At 48.8% G+C, this 13,697-nt stretch overlaps 1 protein-coding gene across 8 annotated transcripts in view; it reads left to right on the forward strand.

The window, feature by feature from the left end:
• Positions 1–13,697, forward strand: part of LOC139763801 (uncharacterized) — a 471,998-nt gene that overhangs the window by 408,940 nt on the left and 49,361 nt on the right. The window lies entirely within an intron of this gene.

Genomic DNA, 13,697 nt, shown 5'->3' on the forward strand with positions numbered 1-13,697 from the left:
GTTATTTGAATAACAGTGCAGCGAAAGGCTGGACATGTATGGAGGAAATACAGACGTTAATAGACATTAGGGCCATGACAATGGGAGAGGGGTAACATGTCATGAGTATCAAAGGTTGAGTGAAGTGACCACACAATGGTTGGGAAGGGGGACCATTCTTGTAGCGGTCTAACGAGCTCGAATAGGGGCTAGATGTGGCCGTGATGCTGAGGTGCGAGTCGGGGACGAGTGATCTTGTGGCGAGGATGTAACGGTGGCGAGGAAGGTGAAGTAGCTTGTCTCTGAGCTGTTGGATGAGGACGAGATGATATAAGTTGGAGAAGAGAACCATTTAGAGGACAGTGTTCTACCTTGTGACGTATTCGTTATAGAATTGCACAGCTTGTGAGATGTCCATCGTGAGCCTGTTGTAGTTACTGTGGGTACTGTAGACATGTACGTCTGTGTTATGTAGAGGTTCCACCACTGCTTGTGTTGGTTATGTAAGGGTATCTTCAGTGCTTGTGTTGGTTATGTAAGGGTATCTTCAGTGCTTGTGTTGGTTATGTAAGGGTATCCTCAGTGCTTGTGTTGGTTATGTAAGGGTATCTTCAGTGCTTGTGTTGGTTATGTAAGGGTATCCTCACTGCTTGTGTTGGTTATGTAAGGGTATCTTCAGTGCTTGTGTTGGTTATGTAAGGGTATCCTCAGTGCTTGTGTTGGTTATGTAAGGGTATCCTCAGTGCTTGTGTTGGTTATGTAAGGGTATCCTCAGTGCTTGTGTTGGTTATGTAAGGGTATCCTCAGTGCTTGTGTTGGTTATGTAAGGGTATCCTCAGTGCTTGTGTTGATACTGTGTCTATGTACCCCCAGCAGATGTCAGGTTAGCCTTGACATGAGTGGGACGGTTAGTACAGTCGTCGTCCTCGAACTCTGGACGACGCAGAATCTTGACTTCACTATCACCTCAGGGAAAACCAGACCAGAAGGGTGTAGTCCGCTCTCTTAGCATAGGTGTTTACGCCTAGATTATATATCATTAAGGTTGTCATGCTTAGGTCTTTACGTCTTAGGTGGTTTTATAGCAAGTGCTCCGTCTGTGTGTGTGTGTGTTGTGGGTCTTCAGGCACCGTTTGCCAGCACTTACATTGTCGTGCAAAGGGTACTCGCCTCGATCCCTCAACACCGAAAGTCTATACAAGAGTGGACCGCGCGATCTTCGGCTGTGTAGTGGACATAAGGGTGGGCTGCTGGCGGGGTCGGTCTTCTGTCTGATGTATTAGACATCTGACCTGGTGTGGCTATTGAGGAGAGAGAGAGAGAGAGAGAGAGAGAGAGAGAGAGAGAGAGAGAGAGAGAGAGAGAGAGAGAGAGAGAGAGAGATTGCCCTTTTTACCCTACCCTCTCACCGTTCTTTGTACCTAAGAGTCCATTGCACTCACTCCTACCACAGACCAGACCTACCCCTTCCATAGACCAGCCCCACCCCAACCCGACCCCTGCCACAAACAAGACCCACCCCTGCCACCTCTCTCTCTCTCTCTCTCTCTCTCTCTCTCTCTCTCTCTCTCTCTCTCTCTCTCTCTCTCTCTCTCTCTCTCTCTCTCTCTCTCTCTCTCTCCTCCCTTGGCAAACTTGCAGACTCTCACTTTCGCACAGACCCTGTGTCCTCCCACTCTCACCTAACTCTTCCCGACAGACCCTCCCTCCTCCTCTCCCATCTCCCATACTCAACCTGTCTCTCCCCCTACTGTCCTCCCTCTCCATTGAACACCCTGTGTACACACACACACACACACACACACACACACACACACACACACACACACACACACACACACACAGCCCCTTCCCATGCACCCCATCACACTCCTCTCTCCCTCTCCCTCCCCCCACCCCACCAGCCGGTGAACCTGACCCTCCCCCACCCCACCAACAACGGATACATGACCCCAGAGTTGTGGGGGCGTTGTACTGCCCACAGAACACAGTGACTGCTTCCCCTAATTCCTTCTATAATTGTATGATCCTCTGCATTGCCCCTCGTGCTTCCCACGTCCTATGTCGTGTCATCCACGGCTATACGTTGCCCTTAGTGAAATGATCAAGGGGCTTCAAGGTCCTTAGAAGAGACGAGGCGGGTTTATATACGGTTATGTGGCGGGAGCCGGCAACGCGACGCCATCATGACTTTCTGCTAGGAATGCCGGACCAACGCTGAGGGATGACACGCACAGTTTCCTGTATTTTGGTCCGTTTTTACAAGAGTTTAATGATTTAACATTCTCACGATACCTTGTGCTTCTGTCCGTTTTTGTGAGAGTTTGATGACTTCGCACTCTCACAGTTTGTTATATCTTGTTCTGATTTTCATATTGTTTAACCTTAGACGCTCACTAAGGCTTGTTCATTTTACGAACTGTAATGAGAGGGAATAAGGAATCTATAAATTCGTCCGCTATTTTGGTAACACTTTGATTCAAAGGGCGATCAGTGTTTCATACATTTGAGAAATTTAAGACGTTTTGTTCTACAAATCTAAACAGATTTCCACAATTGCTTAGATTATTTAACGGAGCATTTTAATGCACTGTGAACGCTCGTTGGATATTAATGTTGCGAGAAAGGCGATAGAAAGGTATGGATGGAGTTGTACCCCCCTCCCTTACACCTGTATCGTGACTCTACCTACTTGCTCATTTTGATAGACAATCCAATCAGGGTTCAAACCAAGCTTATTTACCCAGCAACACTTGCTTTAAGAGGAGCATCGAAAACTTTTTTCTTGAAAAATTGGTATCAACCCGTTCAGCACAGCACAGTTGGAGGAAAGTCCAGTGTACATTCGCCAGCCTCGCTGGAGAAAATGTATTTTTCTTGTACTTTGAGATGACCCACCGTCACACAGGGAGGTTCAGCCTTTTAAGCAGGACGAAACGACTCTTGAGTACGACTCTGTGACCTAAGGGTCGTACCATCGTGCCTTGAGGTGGTGAGGGGCCTTTTGCCTTTTGTCGTCCCAAGGGTTTCGAACTGCTGTCTAAACAGGAAGAAGAAAAGTAAACGTCTATTGTCCAGTAGAACAGGAAGGCAATGCTGCACCTCAGAACAGGAAGGAAGTAGACGACAGTCGCCCGGTAGCCGTCCCGTCCCGTCCCGTCCCGTTAGTGGATATTTTAAGCGAAGGTTAACCAGGCGGAGGAGGAGGAGGAGGAGGAGGAGGAGCGGCGGCGTCATCTGAGGAGGAGGATGAGGTAGAGGAGCTTCCTGACGGAGCTGACCCACCGGGCCCGAGGTGGCTGGCAGACGGGCGTACCCCTGGTGGACTGATTGCCCTTCTCAGACGTTCAGGTGTTGCCGCTGCGGGAGGTGAGGCTGGCGCCAGGGAATAGAGGAACCAGTGCGGGCGACACTGTGGCCGGGTGTGATGATGGCAAAGAGGACAGTGCCTTAGTTGGGTGTGGGACCGGCTGTAGGCTACACCTAGCTCCTCCCACTTGTATATCTGGTGGGAAGAGTCGGGTGTAGCCTACAGCCTGTACACCCACACTCCAGGAGTCGTCTCCCGCCACCACCAGGCTGGAGGAGCTAGAAACATTGTCCTCCATGTCGCCACCGAACTCGGTCACAATGTCGCCCGCCCTCAGCGGCAACACCTGACCCTTGGGAAGGGCAGTACGCTAGGGTACACCAGTCGCGCCGGCCAGCCAGCTCAACATGGCGGGTGAGCAAGGGAGTGTCGCGATCGGATGGATGAACCGTAGAGGAAGAAAACAATCCTTGTTTGGCTCCTTCCTCTTATTCTTTTGGTAAGTAATACAGGAGGGGAGGATTTCTATACATCCCCTCCCCTCACCGCTCTCGACCTTCTTCGTCTTCTTCTACGACACGCATGATTATATATATATATATATATATATATATATATATATATGTATATATATATATATATATATATATATATATATATATATATATATATATATATATATATATATATATATATATATATATGTGTGTGTGTGTGTGTGTGTGTGTGTGTGTGTGTGTGTGTGTGTGTGTGTATCGTTTTATGATGTACCACGACGATCTGTGTTAACGAAAGGTAATTGCAGGATAAACAAAGCCTACACGTAAGCACTTGTTCTCCCGAGAGTTCAACAGAACATTCTTATACCACGAACAGTGTTTATGTTCTTGGCAATCGCTGGAGACGTCCGTGATCCGTTCTATGAAAGATAACTGACACATTAAGCCAAGGTTATCGTACTGGAGCCTCGTTTGCCAGCAAGAAATAAAGTAGGTTAGATGTAATAAAGACTGGACCATTATCTGTCATGGGTGTGACTGGCAATGGTAGCTGGGGTTGGCACTGGTGGCTGGGGTTGGCACGTGGCTGGGGTGGGCATTGGTGGCTGGGACTGGCACTGGTGGTTAGGGTTGGCACTGGTGGTTGGGGTTGGCATTGGTGGCTGGGGTTGGCACTGGTGGCTAGGGTTGGCACTGGTGGTTGGGGTTGGCATTGGTGGCTGGGGTTGGCACTGGTGGTTGGGGTTGGCACTGGTGGTTGGGGTTGGCATTGGTGGCTGGGACTGGCACTGGTGGCTGGGGTTGGCACTGATACCTGGGGTTGGCCCCCGCAGTGACTGGGATGGCACTAGTGGCTGGGACTGGCACCCTAGCGACTGCGATGGCACTAGTGGCTGGGATTGGCACTGGCGGCTGGGGTTGGCAACGTGGTCGCTGAGGGTCGGCACTGGTGGCTGGGGTTGGCAACGTGGTCGCTGAGGGTCGGCACTGGTGGCTGGGGTTGGTGGTGATGACTGAGGTTGGTAATTTGACGTTTATAGAAGTTGTTCACTGGAGGCTGAGGTCGGCTGTCTGGTGGTACGCCGGCCACTCGTTTGGTATACACCAGTGATAGTGACCAGCGACCCACGCTGTTCACCAGCAGCGGTAGAGACATGCCCGACGAGCAGCAGTACACACGCCTTGGACAGCTGTGTGGGGTAGTTGTCATCGTCTGCAGCAACAGCAGCAGCAGCAGGAGCAGCAGCAGCAGCCCTAACACGCAGCTGTCCGCTGCTTCACCTGTGGATGATGCTCACATGGTTGGCTTAAATTACCCCTAATTTTTAGCTTGTGTTTTCTCTCAAGATTTTGTTTATTGTTTAGAGGTAAGAGGAGGCGCGTAATTATATCGTACATATTTGCTGGTGTGTTTGCGGGAAACTTTGTTTATTGTTTAGACACAAGTCGGGGGGGGGGGGGGGGGTGGAAGTATGAAATTCTGTTCTACACGTTTGGTTTTGAGAATTATTATTGTCATCGGTATGTTACTCTAGGCTGAGGTATGAGGATGGGACCTGCCTGTTAAGACGAAGGAACCCGTGCAAAACACCAGAGAGAGAGAGAGAGAGAGAGAGAGAGAGAAAGAGAGAGAGAGAGAGAGAGAGAGAGAGAGAGAGAGAGAGAGAGAGAGAGAGAGAGAGAGAGAGAGAGAGAGAGAGAGACTCCTCTTGTGGACTGAGCAGGACGCATGCCAGCGGAATATATCTATGAGTGGGTGGTGGGGTGGTTACCAGTGGCGTGCCGCAGGGTACGCCTTGGCTCCTGGGAACGTCGCTGTTCTTAACATTCTTGTTTACGACTTGCCGGAAGGACGAGATTCATACCCGACTGTGTCTTGCGGATGATGCCAAGGTCATGAGGGAAGTGAGAAAATAAATGAGGACGGGATATAGTGAGGGAAGGCTGTAATCCGGCTGGACCTGTGTGTGAAAGAGACTTGAATGTGGACGCTGTATACACCCAGCCTGTCTGAATACCACATCAGGAGAACAGTTTAGAAGGCCAACTGTCTACCTGTCTAATGTTTATTATTAGAAGTACATTAAGATTCAAGGATGTTCAATCAACTGTTTACAACTTAAGTTAGACCTAAACTTGGTTATGCATCTCAAATTTGGTCACAGCACTGAAGACTAAAAAAGGAAGATCCTTCATCATGTGCAGTATTTTTTTTGTTCACCAAGTTTACTAAAGGGATCATCCCGCGTGTCGACCCATAATTTCCAACCCCCTCTTGATAATTGTCTTGTTTCAGATAATCCCGAGACGAACACAAGAGAGTTAGATAAACACACAGACCACACAGACCCACAAGAGAGTTAGATAGATACGCAAACCCACAAGAGAGTTAATAAATACACAGACCGCACAGACCCAAGGTCCAGGAGAAGTAGTCAGGTCTTGTGTGTCAAGAAATTAATTGATGTGTTTTTCCTCTGTAGTATTCAGTTAGATATTTCTTATTATTTCTTTTACAGTGACTGTTGGTTCTACTACCTCCGGGCGAGTCCACTCAGTATTTACAGTTAGTAAGGGGTTGGACTTGGAAGGTGACTGGAGCAACGGGTGAAATGACTTGGGGAAAAAAAAAGTGTTTCTTTTTGAAATAACAGTCACTAGTAGCACTAACCTCTGGTTTTGGTGACGTTTAACAGTAACTTACAGTCACTGGTGGGTTGGTAACGTTCAGCTGTAACATACATTCAGCAGTGGGTTGGTTTACAGTCACTAGTGGGTTGGTAACGTTCAGCTGTAACATACATTTAGCAGTGGGTTGGTCTCGTTCACCTGTATTATTCAAGTCCAGTGTTCTTCAGTGGAGGTCGATGCAAAATGTTCGAGGGTTTAACAAGTGAAGTTTGCTGTTCAATGTTGGCCACCCTAGCCCAAGGGTGAGGTATAGGGAGTTCCATGCACCCTAGATAGACCTGAGGACCACAGACTCTTTCACTCTATCCCATGGTCAGGTGATGATTGGTCCATCCTGAAGGACCTGACGACCACAAGCACCGTCACCCTACCTTAGGGTGAGGTAGTGGTTGGGTCGACCTTAAGGGAAACATGAGGGCCTCAAGCACCGTCATCCTACCTTAGGGTGAGGTAGTGGTTGGTTCGACCTTAAGGGAAACGTGAGGGCCTCAAGCACCGTCACCCTACCTTAGGGTGAGGTAGTGGTTGGTTCGACCTTAAGGGAAACGTGAGGGCCTCAAGCACCGTCACCCTACCTTAGGGTGAGATGGTGGTTCGTCGACCTTAAGGGAGGCGTGAGCCACCTGAAGAAACATAAAGATGGTGTTGGTTTTACAAAGTCATCATGGCTTCAGCGTTTCCTCATCCCTGCAAGGGTACCAAATACTGGAAGGTGACCGGGTAAGCTCCCTCCTGAAGAAGGTCTGCGTCGTAGATAGAGTCGTATTAAAACCAGCGTCACCAACACACGAGAGCTGGCTCTGTCGTAAGGGGTACTTTTTCTTTTATATATAACCTCCGACCTCGGGGCTAGGAACACCAAGGCACGACCTCCCCTAATACTGGCTCTCGAGGTCAACCAGAGGGTCAGATGGTTGCTGCAACACCGCTAAGAGGTCAGCACAGGTCAGTTGATCGCCCAAGTGGAAACCAAAGGGGAACCGTAAAGTTTATGAAAGTTGGGCAAAGTGAAAGTGATGGACCAGGAGGACTGATCCCAAACCATGCCATGCTTACGGCCAGAAAAAAAAAAAACCTTATTCGTTCCTCAGTGGCTTTTAAAGGTCTGTGCGATAAGCCAATCTTCCCCGTAGCCAGGTTGCTGGATAAGACAGTCCGTCACTTATAACTATGTAAGGCATTCCTGACGGTAACAAGAACTTAGTTAAGCTATTCCCTGAATGAAAAAGAAAACAGCTCTTGGATTACTACATCGCCTACATATGTCAGGCCCTTGACGAAGCACTGATAGTGATGATCTCCTGATAAGGGGAAAGAATATCATTTAATAGTTGTTCATTTTTGTCGTAAAGTCCAAAACCATGAGAGGTTGTTTCAACACTGCACCAGACTGAAGACATGGTCGAATGGGCGTGTTTAAGATATGGTTGGATGGAGGAGTAAAGAAGTCCTTCCCAGGAAAAGGAAAAAGGAAAAAGGTGAAAGTTCTTTTTGGAAATTGTGAGTACGTGGTACAGTGTAACTTACCTGGGGTTACTGGGGAAGTGGGCGAAGGAGGAAGAAAGGGAAGCCCCAGCACCACCCTCAGCGGTAGCAGCAGCAACGACCTCCTCTGAGTCATAGTGGCCAGGTCCCTGACCCTGAGGACCACAGAAGCCACGAGTCATAGCTGGTCATTCTGTCTCTCTCCTCTCCTCTCCTCTCCTCTCCTCTCCTCTCCTCTCCTCTCTCTCTCTCTCTCTCTCTCTCTCTCTCTCTCTCTCTCTCTCTCTCTCTCTCTCTCTCTCTCTCTCTCTCTCTCTCTCTCTCTCTCTCCACCAGATTTACAGATTAAAGATGGGTGTATCGTTAGTCCCCCTCCTCACCCCCCCACCTCCCTCCTACTTCGTATTGTGACCTGACCTCATTGGTGACCTCAGTTGATGGTTACTTTGACGCAAAGGATCCCCATCTTTCGCAATTTTCCTATTTGTTCCGTAGTTGTCCCATACGGGGAAGGGAATTGAACACCCATAGAGGCCCATCTCTTGAACGGATGATCTATGATGACTTAAGAGAGTTTGAGGGAGAATTTGCAGCCTCTTGCTTTATATCGACCGTTCTGGGAGAAAAAAAAATCATTAGACACCCGTTGCAAAGGCATTAGTCTACTATCGCCTCATTGCTAATGTCCCGCGTGATAAAAGACAACGTTAAGAGTTTCTGATGACAAGCCACAAGGGACCTTCGGAGGCGAAGTCCAGGAACTGGAGAGAAAGTTGATAACGGAAGAACGCGAAGAAGAGGAACACGCAAATGTAAAGAAGAGGAAGAAGAGGAAAACGGTTGAGAAAATGGGGGGGAAATTAGAAAATGGGAAAGGAACGAAAAAGGAAGGGAAGAGGAGATGGATATATAAAAGAATAATGTGGAAAGGAAAGAAGAAGAATGATATGTTCTTGATAAGGATTTAACGGTAAAGGCGATACTTGTGGCAGGTATCTGTCGGCAACTTGTTTACGTTACGGGTGTTGAGCAGGAAGGCACGACTCTCCGGTAGAGTGACCCAGCATTTGAACTTGCCAGATCGAAGACGAGGTCATCATATACCCAAAAGTCGTGCCGTCGTGCTCAAGTGTTCGTTTAGTCGTGTTCAAGTGTTCGTACCGTCGTGTGCCCAAGTGTTCGTGTCGTCGTGTTCAAGTGTTCGTGTAGTCGTGTTCAAGTGTTCCTGCCGTCGTGTTCAAGTGTTCGTACCGTCGTGCTCAAGTGTTCGTACCGTCGTGTTCAAATGTTCGTACCGTCGTGTTCAAGTGTTCGTACCGTTGTGTTCAAGTGTTCGTGTAGTCGTGTTCAAGTGTTCGTACCGTCGTGTGCTCAAGTGTTCGTATAGTCGTGTTCAAATGTTCGTACCGTCGTGTTCAAGAGATGATCAATGTATGTAGAGCACTGTCTGTACCCGTGGTACCACTCTCCTCCAGAGAAGTGTGGTGTGGACAAGTTGGTAACATTTGTACGTGATGCAGAGACACCTTAACTCAAGTGACAGCCCCGAGGCATGCATGTTGCTCCCCCCCTGTCACACTGCTTCCTCTAGCGAGGATGAGCCACTCTGGAGAGGCAAGGGATTACTGATCATTTTTTTTTACTCCCCCGGAATGAATTGCTTGACTCAGAGGAGAGAGAGAGAGAGAGAGAGAGAGAGAGAGAGAGAGAGAGAGAGAGAGAGAGAGAGAGAGAGAGAGAGAACTCTCTGTCCCCGAAGCCTTCAGCTTTATTGCCTTGTCTCCATCGGTGCTCACATTAAAGACTTCGGGATACTTCTGTTGACCTCCAGTTGGTAACCCCGTCATAGACCATCGGATCAGCTGTGGTCTGTCCTTCCCAGGTACTGTCCACCAGCAGATAACCCCGTCATAGACCATCGGATCAGCTGCGGTCTGTCCTTCCCAGGTAGGTACTGTCCACCAGCAGATAACCCCGTCATAGACCATCGGGTCAGCTGTGGTCTCTCCTTCCCAGGCAGGTACTGTCCACCAGCAGATAACCCCTTCATAGACCATTAGATCAGCTGTGGTCTGTCCTTCTCATGTACTGACCACCAGTTGATAACCTCGTCAAAGACCATTAGGTCAGCTGTGGTCTGTCCTTCCCTTCTCCTATCCACCAGCAGATAACCTCGTCATTGACCATCAGGTCTTCTGTTCCATGACTTTCCTATGTATGTGGGTCGTGGGGTCATGCCTTTGAATGGTGTTCCAAAGAGAGAGAGAGAGAGAGAGAGAGAGAGAGAGAGAGAGAGAGAGAGAGAGAGAGAGAGAGAGAGAGAGAGAGAAGGGGGGGGTCAGATCAGGTCAGCTCGCAGGGCGAAGGTGTGAGACGATCATCATGAGTCAGGGTCCTTGGGTCCGGCAGACGGGTCAGTCAGGTCGTGTGCCGACGCCCAGGTGAACCTACCGGTTGAGGCCTTTCCCCATGAACGCCCCCTTCTCCCCCCCAGATTTCCTGCTTTATCCCCCCCTCAGCCTAGCGGGAGAAGGTTTACCCCGAACTGGAACTCTGTATGTGTGTGTGTGTGTGTGTGTGTGTATACATATGCACTTTGAACAAACATCTGGTGGAGTGTTGGCGTAAATTCACCTAAGATATCATGTCTCGATCTTATATATTAGATATCAATAAGGGCATTGATATCATAAGGGTATTCAATCCCCTTTTTTTTGGCCCAGAAGCATTAGTGGTATTCCCAGGATGAGTGTCTCCGTAGTAAGCCTTCGTCCCTGAAATAGATTTTCTTTTCCCCCCCATCGTCGCAGAACTGCCTAATTCTGAGACGATGGCCAGTAAGGTGTAGTAGTATTATAAGTACCCTTAAGTACTGTGGGATTATAATGTATCAGTGACTTATATAAGTAACTGAGGTTACCTACCCCCCACACCCTTTGGTCAAGGTATGCGCCACCCACACACCCTCCCACCCCACACATCCCCCCCGCCTTTCTGAAGTCCTGGTCAAGACTAACATGACTCACACTCCGAGAGAGAGAGAGAGAGAGAGAGAGAGAGAGAGAGAGAGAGAGAGAGAGAGAGAGAGAGAGAGAGAGAGAGAGAGAGAGACTCCTCTTGTGGGCTGAGCAGGACGCAGCAGCAGACGAGTGAGGACATGAAGGACTTGGACTGGGGGAGTACGAATCCCGGACGTCATGAACGAAGCAGCCCTCGCTCAGAAGTCTTTCCCTATCAACATTGATAGACACGGAAGTGTTCGCAGAGTATCATCGTCAAAGTCGAACTGTGCCAGATGTGTGGGTGTATCATCCTTATCAACCCTTTGTTTATGTATCACATACGAAGGCATGTGATGGAGGCACAGGATCATAACATACAACGTGTAGGGACTACCTGACGTACCAGGTTGTGGTGAGGGAAGGGTGGTAGAAAGGCCTGCAGGCCGAACCCTGGAACTTGCCTGTATAAACAAGGAAAGCAACAGGTTAGTTTAGTTAGGCCCCCAGACCCCAAGGAGTTGCAGGGGTAAGTCGGGCCTGCTAATTCAAGAATAAACACCTGTAAAGCCATATTGGTCATCTTGATATATCATGCATCATTCCTGATTTGTGGTGCTTCTCCAGATTTATTTATGCGAATTACCTATGATGAGGAACCAGTTTGCGTACTTACGTGTATTTATCTTGCAAGATAAATACTTCCTGGTACAGATGGAATAAGAATATTCCCAATTTGAAACTGATGAATGCCTCTGTCTGGAGCGCTGCGTTCGTTCTTTCTGCCGTCGGCTTGGCAAACATTCCTCCACAAGCTGCAAGAAGAAAAAAAAAAAAGGAGATGAGGAAGGAAAAATATTAATGAATGAAAGGTTGATGGCTGGCCAAAAATGGCGGGTCAATATTAGTGGGACGAACGTGACTTTTGCCAAGAATATTGGTGAGTCTTGTGCCTCCCTGCCTGCCTGCCTGCCTGCCTGACTGGAGGGCTAGTTCAACACGGATAGGAGGGTTATAAGCTCGCATTCCTGGCTTTATGTGATTCAGAGATCCTCGGGAGCAGAAACCGGAGTAATAGCTACAAAAGAGGGAAAGAGAACCAACGCTGCGGCATAGGGCAAGTGGGTTAGGCTTTATGAGCATATTGCTGTGAACCAGAGACCTCGATTTAGTGGTGATTTTTTTTTTAATCATTAAAGGATAAACTTTACAATCCTTAAGCCAAGTCGTGAAATCCTTAACCAAGGCGTTGCGGTCCTTAAGCACGACGGACCGACCTACCTACCCACCCACCTTTGGGTATGATGACATTAGCGTTCACTGTGTGGACCTGGCCGACGGATCCCACTCCGTTGAGTCTCTGGAGGAAAGTCAGGGTCATCTACCTGCTCGGGTACCTATAGCCTGTGACCTCGGTTACATGAGGTCACAAAGGGATCCTCTGGCAAGACTTTATGGCACCGTTATGTCTTAGGGCGCCAGGGCGCTGTCAGGGGCAAGGATTCGTGGAGGGACACTGCAAATTGGTCGCTTGGTGGAAGATGTCTGCAGTACGTGTGTATTGCTGGGTTGAGGTGGGTGACCAGCGAGACGTTGTCACCCAGTCAGTCAGCACGTGTATGTTGCTTGCTGGGTGAGACGGATGAGTGGCCGAGGTAGTACAGGATGGATGTGGTACAAATGATACTGGATGAGTGTGTTGCATATGGTGTTGGATGAGTGTGTTGCATATGGTGCTGGATGAGTGTGGTGCATATGATGCTGGATGAGTGTGTTGCATATGGTGCTGGATGAGTGTGTTGCATATGGTGCTGGATGAGTGTGTTGCATATGGTGCTGGATGAGTGTGTTGCATATGGTGCTGGATGAGTGTGTTGCATATGGTGTTGGATGAGTGTGTTGCATATGATGCTGGATGAGTGTGTTGCATATGGTGCTGGATGAGTGTGTTGCATATGATGCTGGATGAGTGTGGTGCATATGGTGCTGGATGAGTGTGGTGCTGGATGATTACAATAAAAGAACATGGCAATTATGGGTTTTTATTCAAGGTTAACTGTCGGAAAATTTCAGGTATGTTTTACTTTACTCGTGTACTGTAGTATACGTAACTCGGTGCCGCATACCCCAGCTGTGCCGTGTGAGTAATGTGAGGGCCTCGTTAATCATGGGATTATTCTTTTATGGATAATTACTCTGTAATGGTATGGTTCGTGTTTCGGTCAACAGTCACGCCATCATGTCTTAGGGTCGTACCTTTGTGCTCAAGGGTCGTACCTTTGTGCTCAAGGGTCGTACCTTTGTGCTCAAGGGTCGTACCTTTGTGCTCAAGGGTCGTACCGTCGTACTCAGAATAAGATTTTTGTCTTATGTCGAAAGGGGACAAATTAATGTCTGTGGTCGCGTGTCGTCATCACTTGACGAAGGACCGTGACGTGTCTTCAGCGCCCACTGGCGTGAAGACACGTCACGGCAACACCGCAAGTAGAACCTATAGCAGTAGAGATACGCTGCGTCACGCACACGTCACCAGTGCCCCCCTCCACCAGTCAGTGACCCAGACGTCCTTCGTTGCACCAAGGCGAGACATTGGCCGCTGGAACGCACCAAGGCTGGGGGACATTGGCCGCTGGAACGCACCAAGGCTGGGGGACATTGGCCGTTGGAACGCACCAAGGCGAGACATTGGCCGCTGGAACGCGTCAAGGAAACCCAATATTTATCCTCCTCAAC

This window comes from Panulirus ornatus, chromosome 48, assembly GCF_036320965.1.
Source record: "Panulirus ornatus isolate Po-2019 chromosome 48, ASM3632096v1, whole genome shotgun sequence".
Lineage (NCBI taxonomy): Eukaryota > Metazoa > Arthropoda > Malacostraca > Decapoda > Palinuridae > Panulirus > Panulirus ornatus.